This window comes from Danio rerio, chromosome 4, assembly GCF_052040795.2.
Source record: "Danio rerio strain M-AB ecotype USA chromosome 4, GRCz13ab, whole genome shotgun sequence".
NCBI classification, from domain to species: Eukaryota; Metazoa; Chordata; class Actinopteri; order Cypriniformes; family Danionidae; genus Danio; species Danio rerio.
Genome location: NC_141024.2, coordinates 77,476,572 through 77,487,500, shown reverse-complemented (window position 1 = coordinate 77,487,500; position 10,929 = coordinate 77,476,572). Strand labels below are relative to the sequence as shown.

Below are 10,929 nucleotides of genomic sequence, written 5' to 3'. Positions count from 1 at the left end.
ATTTGTGTGTAGAGAATGTCTGGAGCAGGGGCATTTTGCGCGGGACTGTAAAGCCCCACGGTGCCAAGGCTGCAAAAAGACAATATTGTGGTGCAGATGTGAATCGGATGAGGAAGAGACTGGAGTTATGGAAACGAACAAACAAATGGAGAAATCAAGCAATGAAGAACGGGAAGAGGAAGTACAGGAATTACCACCGGATGATTTGAATGAACAAGAAGAGGAGCAGGCCATGAGTGAAGAGGATGAAGGAGATACAGCAGAGACTGAGGCACAATATCTAATGAAAGACGATGAACAGGACATGGAAGAAGAACATGGAGCAGCAGGTGAAAATACAGAAAGCAGAATTGAGGAAGAGGTAAGCGATGATGATGATAATGAAGAAATAAATATTGGGACTAAAGACAGAACAATAGACAGCATAAACAGAAGACGGAGAAAAACTGTACAATTGAATATTCAGCAAGTGCTTAAGAAACAGAAATTACGAAAGGAAGCAAAAGCAAAACTAAAAACTGACAGAACTGATCTAAGATTTTAGATCATAAAAAAGACTACAAATGATTGATGATTTGTTTAATTTGGATTTTCTTTTGTTTGGATGGCTTGTTTTCTTTTATATTTCTAATGAACAACTTATGTTTGGTTTCAATTAATGTAAGAGGGCTGTCATCCAAAGTGAAGTTTGAAAATGTAATTGCTTTAACAGAAAAATGTGATGTTATATGTATACAAGAGACTGGATTAAATGAAAACATTGCTAAAGATTTTAAAAAATGTTGGGATGGGGAAATATTGTATAATAATGACCCAAATAAGAAAAAAGGCATGGCAATATTAATTAGAAGGGGAATAGGATATACATTTGATGTTTTATTTAAAGATAATTATGGAAGGATTTTAACTATTAAAATTATGAATAAGGATGAAGAAATAACAATATGTAACATACATGCTCCAAATGAAGACCTGGAAAGAGTTACTTTTTTTTAAAGATCTAAGTGTTTTAATGAGTGGATGGAATAATGTTATTGTTTTAGGAGATTTTAATACTGTTTTAGAAAGAATAGATGTAGATGATCATATGGTGTATAGAGCAGATGTTGGAAGAAGAGAAATGAAACACATGATTGAAAAACATAAATATGTAGATGTATGGAGAGAGAGAAATAGAGCCAAAAGAGAATACTCAAGAAGACAGTGGGTGAATACAGTTTTAAAACAAAGTAGATTAGACTATGTTTTATGTACAAGAAATTTAGAATCTTTTATTTCAAATATTTTTTACAAGATTTTTAGCTGTAGTGACCATGATTTTCTGTATGTAATGATGGATTTCAGTGGAGTTGAAAGAGGACCAGGTGTATGGGTGTTTAATACAGAGCTTTTAAAGAATGATTTTTATAAAATTGAAATGGAAAACATGATTATTAATAGTGTGAATGATGAGTTATATGAGGAAGAAATAAGTGTGTGGTGGGACAATGTAAAATTAGAGGCCAAAAGATTTTCAATAGAATGTTCAAAGAAAATGCAGAAAGCCAAAAGAGCTAAAGAAAGACAATTAAACAAAGAATGGGAGAATGAAATGGAAAAGATAACAGAAGGAAATATGGATATTAGGAGAATAGTGATATTAGAAGAGAAACTGAAAAAACTAGAAGAGGAAAAATGTATGGGAGCTAGAATAAGAAGTAAGATGAAAAATACAGTGGAAGGAGAAAGAAGTACAAAGTTCTTTTATGATCTAGAAAAAACACGACAAAAAGCAGATTTGATAAAGAATGTCTCAACAAAAGAGAAAACTGTCAAAGATAAAGAAAGTATTTTAAGAACCGTTAAAGATTTCTATGAAACTTTGTTTAAAGCAAAAGGAGTTCATGAAGAAGATAAGGATTTTTTATTAAATCAAATAAAGGTTAAAGTAAGTGAAGAGGATAAAAAACTGTGTGATAGTGATATAACTGAAGATGAGATCAATGAAGCTATAACACAATTAAGTAATGGGAAAAGCCCTGGTTTAGATGGTTTGTCATCCGAATTTTATAAGACTTTTAAAGATGTTTTAATTCCAATTTTAAAAGATCTTTTTATTGCTATTTTTAAAAAAGGACAGTTGAGTGAGAGTATGAAGAAAGGAATGATTAAAATAATCTATAAAAATAAAGGTGATAAAGATGATTTGCAAAATTATAGACCTTTAAGTATGCTTAATACAGATTATAAAATATTAGCAAAGATTTTAGCAAACAGGCTTAAAAAGGTAGTTCCCACTCTTATTACTACTAACCAGGCTTATGGTGTTATAGGAAGAGATATAGCAGACACAGTAACAAGCATCAGAGATTTAATCTGGTACATAAAAGAAAAAAAAGATGAAGGATTTTTATTCAGCATAGATCTAGAAAAGGCTTTTGATAGAGTTGAGCATAGCTATTTATTTGACATAATACAAAAATTTGGCTTTGGTGAGAATTTTATTAAGTGGATAAAATGTTTTTATACAGATATTTTTAGTTGTTTTAAAATAAATGGATTTTTAACCGATTACATTGAGATTTCTAGATCTATAAGACAAGGATGTCCTTTATCAGCGTTATTATACACATTAGTTGCTGAACCATTAGGCTTAGCTATAAATGGAGAAAAGGAAATTAAAGGGTTTAAAATAGAAATCAATAGAACAGAACAGAAGATTTTTTAGTATGCTGATGATACCACTCTATTTTTAAAAGTTTTTAAAAGTGTTGGAAAAGCTATGGAAATATTTGATAAATATTGTCGAGGATCGGGAGCAAAAGTAAATAAAGAAAAAACTGAATATATGAAGATGGGAAAAGTAGACGTTCCACAAGGAAATTGGGAATATAAAGAACAAAAAAATTACATAAAGATCTTAGGCATTACACTGAAATATGATGAAATTAAAACTAGAGAAATAATTTGGGACGAACTTATAAATAAAATGGAAAAAAGATTATGTTTTTGGAAACAGAGAGTATTGTTTTTAAAAGGAAAAGTACTGGTATTAAATTCTCTTTTTCTATCTAAGATGTGGTATGTTTTAAGTGTTGTTAGTCTACCTACGTGGGTGTATAAGAAAATAAAAACTATGATTTTAAAGTTTTTATGGGATAATAAACCATCTAAAATTGCATAAAACACTATCATTGGAAAGGTGGATGAGGGAGGACTAGGACTCATAGATCCATGGATAAGAATGAAAAGCATGAGAATTAAAACATTAAAAAAGTTTTTAAATGAAGACAATATTCCATGGAAAAGCATAATGAGTTATTTTATTAATAAATGTGGACAAATAGGAGATGATTTCTTATGGATGGCATTTAAAGACCGCATGATAGAAAATATTCCTGAGTTTTATAAAGAGGTGTTGAGAACATGGAAATGCTTTTATAATAATATACAAACTGAGATTGAAGGGAGAAAACTTTATTTACAGCAACCCTTATTTTTAAATCAGAACAATAAAAGCAAAAAGCAAATGTTTTATGAGAACTGGTATGCAGTGGGTTTTAGACAAATAAAAGACATTTTATATGAAATAAAACCTGGGTTTTTACCGACTCAAGCAATAATAGATACACTGGAGGAAATAGAAGATGTAGATGATAAAGAAAAAATTGAAGATCAATACAAGAAGTTAAGATTAGCATTACCAGATCACTGGATCAAAACTATTGAAGAGAATGAAAAAGAAACTGAAAATAGAAAAATAAAAGTTTTTTTAAAAATGGATGAAGATAAAATTAGTATCAATGATTGTCCTATCAAGATGTTTTATACATGTTTGTGTAATACTGTGTTTAAAAAACCTAAATCAAGAGAATTTTGGGAAAAGTTATTTGAAAACTTTGATACTTCAAATATATGGAAAAATGTAAGATCAATTTTAAAAAGTCCTGCATTGGAAAACTTTGATTTTATGTTAAGACACAACTGCATAATGACAGAGATCATCTTTAAAAAGATTGGGGTATCACAAGATGATTTGTGTAAAGTGTGTTTGGAAAAAAAGGAAGGCGTGTTACACCTATCTTTAAATTGTAAAAAGTTGAGTGATTTTATGAAGATGTTGAAAACAATGGTGTGTAATTTTCTGTATGATGAAAACATTATTTTAGAAGAATGGGATACACTGTTTTTATTTGGTTTTAATGGGAAAACAAAAAATAAGTTTGCTCTTAATTATATGTTGACTCTTGCAAGATTTACAATATGGAAAAGAAGAAATATTATGAAACAAAAGAAAAAAGAAATTCCATTGGTTTTGTTGTATAAACAGATTGTGACTGAGGAAATAATGGTTATATATGACTATTGCAAAATGTATGAAAAGATGGACATTTTTGAAAAATGTATTACAAAAAATAATCCATATATTGTACAAACTTGGACTGGTTTTAAAGTTTTCTTACCTAAAGATTTTTAAATATTTTATCTTTTAAATATTTGTATGTTTAAATGTCAAGATTGTTGATGATGTATTTTTTAATAAAGAAAAAAGAAAAAAAAAAGCTCGAATCTGCTCAGGAGCAAGTGTCTTTCCCACGATTAGATTGCAGCATCTTAACAAAGTCTGCACTGGAAGTCTCTCTTTGCCATTGCTCCTTTTAGCAAGAGCACCCTATTGAAACAGGAACAGTAAAGATTCACAATTAGAGTAGTAATACTCTATAACTGGATTTGAATATAATAACAACAACAATGTGGGGTCTGCTGTGATGGAATCAGTAACTTTCACTCTTTTGTGAAATAACAGTTACCTTGTAATCCGGTTTAAATGCATTGCAGCTGGCTGCCGTTAGGAGAAGACTTCAAATGCCTTGAGTAGGGCTCAAATAGAGACAGAACTGTGGTTGACAGGAAGGTGGGAGTGCTTCCTAAGCTGGTATTAAGGAGCTCTTTTTCTTTGTGGAGGAGCTCCAGCAAGGCATGGCTAAATTGAATTGATTTCCCAGTGCTGTTGTGCTACTTGAAACAAGTTGGTGTCGAAACTGCTCAGGGAAAGCAGCTTTGTAAGGTAGCGTGGCCGAGCGGTCTAAGGCGCTGGATTAAGGCTCCAGTCTCTTTGGGGGGTTGGGTTCGAATCCCACCGCTGCCAGGCAGCCCTTTTAGGATGCTTGAGAATGACCTCTCTGCTTGAGCAAACAGACTTGCAAAGAGATACTGCATGCTTCCGCTCACATCCAAATGTAGACTCCTTGGCCAAAGTTGAAGGGCTTCACTAGGAAGCTCTGCGTCCTCTCTGCTGTTCTGCTTCCGTAAAATTGGGCAGAAAAGGGACCACTGCATGAATTCATCGAGGGTAGCGTGGCCGAGGGGTCTAAGGCGCTGGAATTAGGCTCCAGTCTCTTCGGGGGCGTGGGTTCGAATCCCACCGCTGCCAGATGTGGTTTTAAACACGGCCAAACTGCTTGAGTGTGTGAACGCTGGAAGTGAAAGAGTAAATTTAAGTCGTCAACTAGTCAGTATAATGTGTTCTTTGAAACTCACGGCAGACTCGTTGGTGTGACAGCAACACATCCCCAAGCTCGAATCTGCTCAGGAGCAAGTGTCTTTCCCACAATTAGATTGCAGCATCTTAACAAAGTCTGCACTGGAAGTCTCTCTTTGCCATTGCTCCTTTTAGCAAGAGCACCCTATTGAAACAGGAACAGTAAAGATTCACAATTAGAGTAGTAATACTCTATAACTGGATTTGAATATAATAACAACAACAATGTGGGGTCTGCTGTGATGGAATCAGTAACTTTCACTCTTTTGTGAAATAACAGTTACCTTGTAATCCGGTTTAAATGCATTGCAGCTGGCTGCCGTTAGGAGAAGACTTCAAATGCCTTGAGTAGGGCTCAAATAGAGACAGAACTGTGGTTGACAGGAAGGTGGGAGTGCTTCCTAAGCTGGTATTAAGGAGCTCTTTTTCTTTGTGGAGGAGCTCCAGCAAGGCATGGCTAAATTGAATTGATTTCCCAGTGCTGTTGTGCTACTTGAAACAAGTTGGTGTCGAAACTGCTCAGGGAAAGCAGCTTTGTAAGGTAGCGTGGCCGAGCGGTCTAAGGCGCTGGATTAAGGCTCCAGTCTCTTTGGGGGGTTGGGTTCGAATCCCACCGCTGCCAGGCAGCCCTTTTAGGATGCTTGAGAATGACCTCTCTGCTTGAGCAAACAGACTTGCAAAGAGATACTGCATGCTTCCGCTCACATCCAAATGTAGACTCCTTGGCCAAAGTTGAAGGGCTTCACTAGGAAGCTCTGCGTCCTCTCTGCTGTTCTGCTTCCGTAAAATTGGGCAGAAAAGGGACCACTGCATGAATTCATCGAGGGTAGCGTGGCCGAGGGGTCTAAGGCGCTGGAATTAGGCTCCAGTCTCTTCGGGGGCGTGGGTTCGAATCCCACCGCTGCCAGATGTGGTTTTAAACACGGCCAAACTGCTTGAGTGTGTGAACGCTGGAAGTGAAAGAGTAAATTTAAGTCGTCAACTAGTCAGTATAATGTGTTCTTTGAAACTCACGGCAGACTCGTTGGTGTGACAGCAACACATCCCCAAGCTCAAATCTGCTCAGGAGCAAGTGTCTTTTTTCCCACAATTAGATTGCAGCATCTTAACAAAGTCTGCACTGGAAGTCTCTCTTTGCCATTGCTCCTTTTAGCAAGAGCACCCTATTGAAACAGGAACAGTAAAGATTCACAATTAGAGTAGTAATACTCTATAACTGGATTTGAATATAATAACAACAACAATGTGGGGTCTGCTGTGATGGAATCAGTAACTTTCACTCTTTTGTGAAATAACAGTTACCTTGTAATTAGGTGCTTAAATGCATCGCAGCTGGCTGCCGTAAGGAGAAGACTTTAAATGCCTTGAGGTGTGCTCAAATAGAGACAGAACTGTGGTTGACAGGAAGGCAGGAGTGCTTCCTAAGCTGGTATTAAGGAGGTCTCTTTCTTTGTGGAGGAGCTCCAGCTAGGCATGGCTAAATTGAACTGATTTCCCAGAGCTGTTGCGCTACTTGAAACAAGTTGGTGTCGAAACTGCTCAGGGAAAGCAGCTTTGTAAGGTAGTGTAGCCGAGCGGTCTAAGGCGCTGGATTAAGGCTCCAGTCTCTTCTGGGGCGTGGGTTCGAATGCCACCGCTGCCAGGCAGTCCTTTTAGGATGCTTGAGAATGACCTCTCTGCTTGAGCAAACAGACTTGCGAAGAGATACTGCATGCTTCCGCTCACATCCAAATGTAGACTCCCTGGCCAAAGTTGAAGGGCTTCACTAGGAAGCTCTGCGTCCTCTCTGCTGTTCTGCTCCCGTAAAATTGGGCAGAAAAGGGACCACTGCATAAATTCATTGAGGGTAGCGTGGCCGAGGGTTCTAAGGCGCTGCATTTAGGCTCCAGTCTCTTCGGGGGCGTGGGTTCAAATCCCACCGCTGCCAGGTGTGGTTTTAAACAAGGCCAAACTGCTTGAGTGTGTGTGCATTCTCAGTGAACGCTGGAAGTGAGAGAGTACATTTAAGTTGGCAACTAGTCAGTATAATGTGTTCTTTGAAACTCACGGCAGACTCGTTGGTGTGACAGCAACACATCCCCAAGCTCGAATCTGCTCAGGAGCAAGTGTCTTTTTTCCCACAATTAGATTGCAGCATCTTAACAAAGTCTGCACTGGAAGTCTCTCTTTGCCATTGCTCCTTTTAGCAAGAGCACCCTATTGAAACAGGAACAGTAAAGATTCACAATTAGAGTAGTAATACTCTATAACTGGATTTGAATATAATAACAACAACAATGTGGGGTCTGCTGTGATGGAATCAGTAACTTTCACTCTTTTGTGAAATAACAGTTACCTTGTAATCAGGTGCTTAAATGCATCGCAGCTGGCTGCCGTAAGGAGAAGACTTTAAATGCCTTGAGGTGTGCTCAAATAGAGACAGAACTGTGGTTGACAGGAAGGCGGGAGTGCTTCCTAAGCTGGTATTAAGAAGGTCTCTTTCTTTGTGGAGGAGCTCCAGCTAGGCATGGCTAAATTGAACTGATTTCCCAGAGCTGTTGCGCAACTTGAAACAAGTTGATGTCGAAACTGCTCAGGGAAAACAGCTTTGTAAGGTAGCGTGGCCGAGTGGTCTAAGGCGCTGGATTAAGGCTCCAGTCTCTTTGGGGGCGTGGGTTCGAATCCCACCGCTGCCAGGCAGTCCTTTTAGGATGCTTGAGAATGACCTCTCTGCTTGAGCAAACAGACTTGCGAAGAGATACTGCATGCTTCCGCTCACATCCAAATGTAGACTCCTTGGCCAAAGTTGAAGGGCTTCACTAGGAAGCTCTGCGTCCTCTCTGCTGTTCTGCTTCCGTAAAATTGGGCAGAAAATGGACCACTGCATGAATTCATCTAAAGTAGCGTGGCCGAGGGGTCTAAGGCGCTGGATTTAGGCTCCAGTCTCTTCAGGGGCGTGGGTTCGAATCCCACAGCTGCCAGGTGTGGTTTTAAACAAGGCCAAACTGCTTGAGTGTGTGTGCATTCTCAGTGAACGCTGGAAGTGAGAGAGTGCATTTAAGTTGGCAACTAGTCAGTATAATGTGTTCTTTAAACCTCACGGCAGACTCTTTGGTGTGACAGCAACACATCCCCAAGCTCGAATCTGCTCAGGAGCAAGTGTCTTTCCCACAATTAGATTGCAGCATCTTAACAAAGTCTGCACTGGAAGTCTCTCTTTGCCATTGCTCCTTTTAGCAAGAGCACCCTATTGAAACAGGAACAGTAAAGATTCACAATTAGAGTAGTAATACTCTATAACTGGATTTGAATATAATAACAACAACAATGTGGGGTCTGCTGTGATGGAATCAGTAACTTTCACTCTTTTGTGAAATAACAGTTACCTTGTAATCAGGTTTAAATGCATTGCAGCTGGCTGCCGTTAGGAGAAGACTTCAAATGCCTTGAGTAGGGCTCAAATAGAGACAGAACTGTGGTTGACAGGAAGGTGGGAGTGCTTCCTAAGCTGGTATTAAGGAGCTCTTTTTCTTTGTGGAGGAGCTCCAGCAAGGCATGGCTAAATTTAATTGATTTCCCAGAGCTGTTGTGCTACTTGAAACAAGTTGGTGTCGAAACTGCTCAGGGAAAGCAGCTTTGTAAGGTAGCGTGGCCGAGTGGTCTAAGGCGCTGGATTAAGGCTCCAGTCTCTTTGGGGGCGTGGGTTCGAATCCCACCGCTGCCAGGCAGTCCTTTTAGGATGATTGAGAATGACCTCTCTGCTTGAGCAAACAGACTTGCGAAGAGATACTGCATGCTTCCGCTCACATCCAAATGTAGACTCCTTGGCCAAAGTTGAAGGGCTTCACTAGGAAGCTCTGCGTCCTTTCTGCTGTTCTGCTTCTGTAAAATTGGGCAGAAAAGGGACCACTGCATATTCATCGAGGGTAGCGTGGCCGAGGGGTCTAAGGCGCTGGATTTAGGCTCCAGTCTCTTCGGGGGCGTGGGTTCGAATCCCACCGCTGCCAGATGTGGTTTTAAACACGGCCAAACTGCTTGAGTGTGTGAGCGTTCGCAGTGAACGCTGGAAGTGAGAGAGAAAATTTAAGTCGTCAACTAGTCAGTATAATGTGTTCTTTGAAACTCACGGCAGACTCGTTGGTGTGACAGCAACACATCCCCAAGCTCGAATCTGCTCAGGAGCAAGTGTCTTTCCCACAATTAGATTGCAGCATCTTAACAAAGTCTGCACTGGAAGTCTCTCTTTGCCATTGCTCCTTTTAGCAAGAGCACCCTATTGAAACAGGAACAGTAAAGATTCACAATTAGAGTAGTAATACTCTATAACTGGATTTGAATATAATAACAACAACAATGTGGGGTCTGCTGTGATGGAATCAGTAACTTTCACTTTTTTGTGAAATAACAGTTACCTTGTAATCAGGTTTAAATGCATTGCAGCTGGCTGCCGTTAGGAGAAGACTTCAAATGCCTTGAGGTGTGCTCAAATAGAGACAGAACTGTGGTTGACAGGAAGGTGGGAGTGCTTCCTAAGCTGGTATTAAGGAGCTCTTTTTCTTTGTGGAGGAGCTCCAGCAAGGCATGGCTAAATTGAATTGATTTCCCAGTGCTGTTGTGCTACTTGAAACAAGTTGGTGTCGAAACTGCTCAGGGAAAGCAGCTTTGTAAGGTAGCGTGGCCGAGCGGTCTAAGGCGCTGGATTAAGGCTCCAGTCTCTTCGGGGGTGTGGGTTCGAATCCCACCGCTGCCAGGCAGCCCTTTTAGGATGCTTGAGAATGACCTCTCTGCTTGAGCAAACAGACTTGCGAAGAGATACTGCATGCTTCCGCTCACATCCAAATGTAGACTCCTTGGCCAAAGTTGAAGGGCTTCACTAGGAAGCTCTGCGTCCTCTCTGCTGTTCTGCTTCTGTAAAATTGGGCAGAAAAGGGACCACTGCATGAATTCATCGAGGGTAGCGTGGCCGAGGGGTCTAAGGTGCTGGAATTAGGCTCCAGTCTCTTCGGGGGCGTGGTTTCGAATCCCACCGCTGCCCGATGTGGTTTTAAACACGGCCAAACTGCTTGAGTGTGTGAACGCTGGAAGTGAAAGAGTAAATTTAAGTCGTCAACTAGTCAGTATAATGTGTTCTTTGAAACTCACGGCAGACTCGTTGGTGTGACAGCAACACATCCCTAAGCTCGAATCTGCTCAGGAGCAAGTGTCTTTCCCACAATTAGATTGCAGCATCTTAACAAAGTCTGCACTGGAAGTCTCTCTTTGCCATTGCTCCTTTTAGCAAGAGCACCCTATTGAAACAGGAACAGTAAAGATTCACAATTAGAGTAGTAATACTCTATAACTGGATTTGAATATAATAACAACAACAATGTGGGGTCTGCTGTGATGGAATCAGTAACTTTCACTCTTTTGTGAAATAACAGTTACCT

General features: G+C 39.4%; 1 protein-coding gene and 7 non-coding genes across 8 annotated transcripts in view; 7 read left to right on the top strand and 1 right to left on the bottom strand.

Moving 5' to 3' along the window:
* The window catches only part of znf1086 (zinc finger protein 1086), an 893,143-nt gene that overhangs the window by 705,957 nt on the left and 176,257 nt on the right, over positions 1 to 10,929 (bottom strand). The gene's annotated exons all lie outside the window — the stretch shown is intronic.
* Positions 5,332 to 5,413, top strand: trnal-uag (transfer RNA leucine (anticodon UAG)). Its single transcript has one exon. It is a non-coding gene; the product is annotated as a tRNA-Leu (tRNA).
* On the top strand, positions 6,347 to 6,428 carry trnal-uag (transfer RNA leucine (anticodon UAG)). Its single transcript has one exon. It is a non-coding gene; the product is annotated as a tRNA-Leu (tRNA).
* Positions 8,115 to 8,196, top strand: trnal-aag (transfer RNA leucine (anticodon AAG)). The gene has a single exon. It is a non-coding gene; the product is annotated as a tRNA-Leu (tRNA).
* On the top strand, positions 8,400 to 8,481 carry trnal-uag (transfer RNA leucine (anticodon UAG)). Its single transcript has one exon. It is a non-coding gene; the product is annotated as a tRNA-Leu (tRNA).
* trnal-aag (transfer RNA leucine (anticodon AAG)) lies at positions 9,143 to 9,224 on the top strand. The gene has a single exon. It is a non-coding gene; the product is annotated as a tRNA-Leu (tRNA).
* On the top strand, positions 9,426 to 9,507 carry trnal-uag (transfer RNA leucine (anticodon UAG)). The gene has a single exon. It is a non-coding gene; the product is annotated as a tRNA-Leu (tRNA).
* trnal-aag (transfer RNA leucine (anticodon AAG)) lies at positions 10,169 to 10,250 on the top strand. The gene has a single exon. It is a non-coding gene; the product is annotated as a tRNA-Leu (tRNA).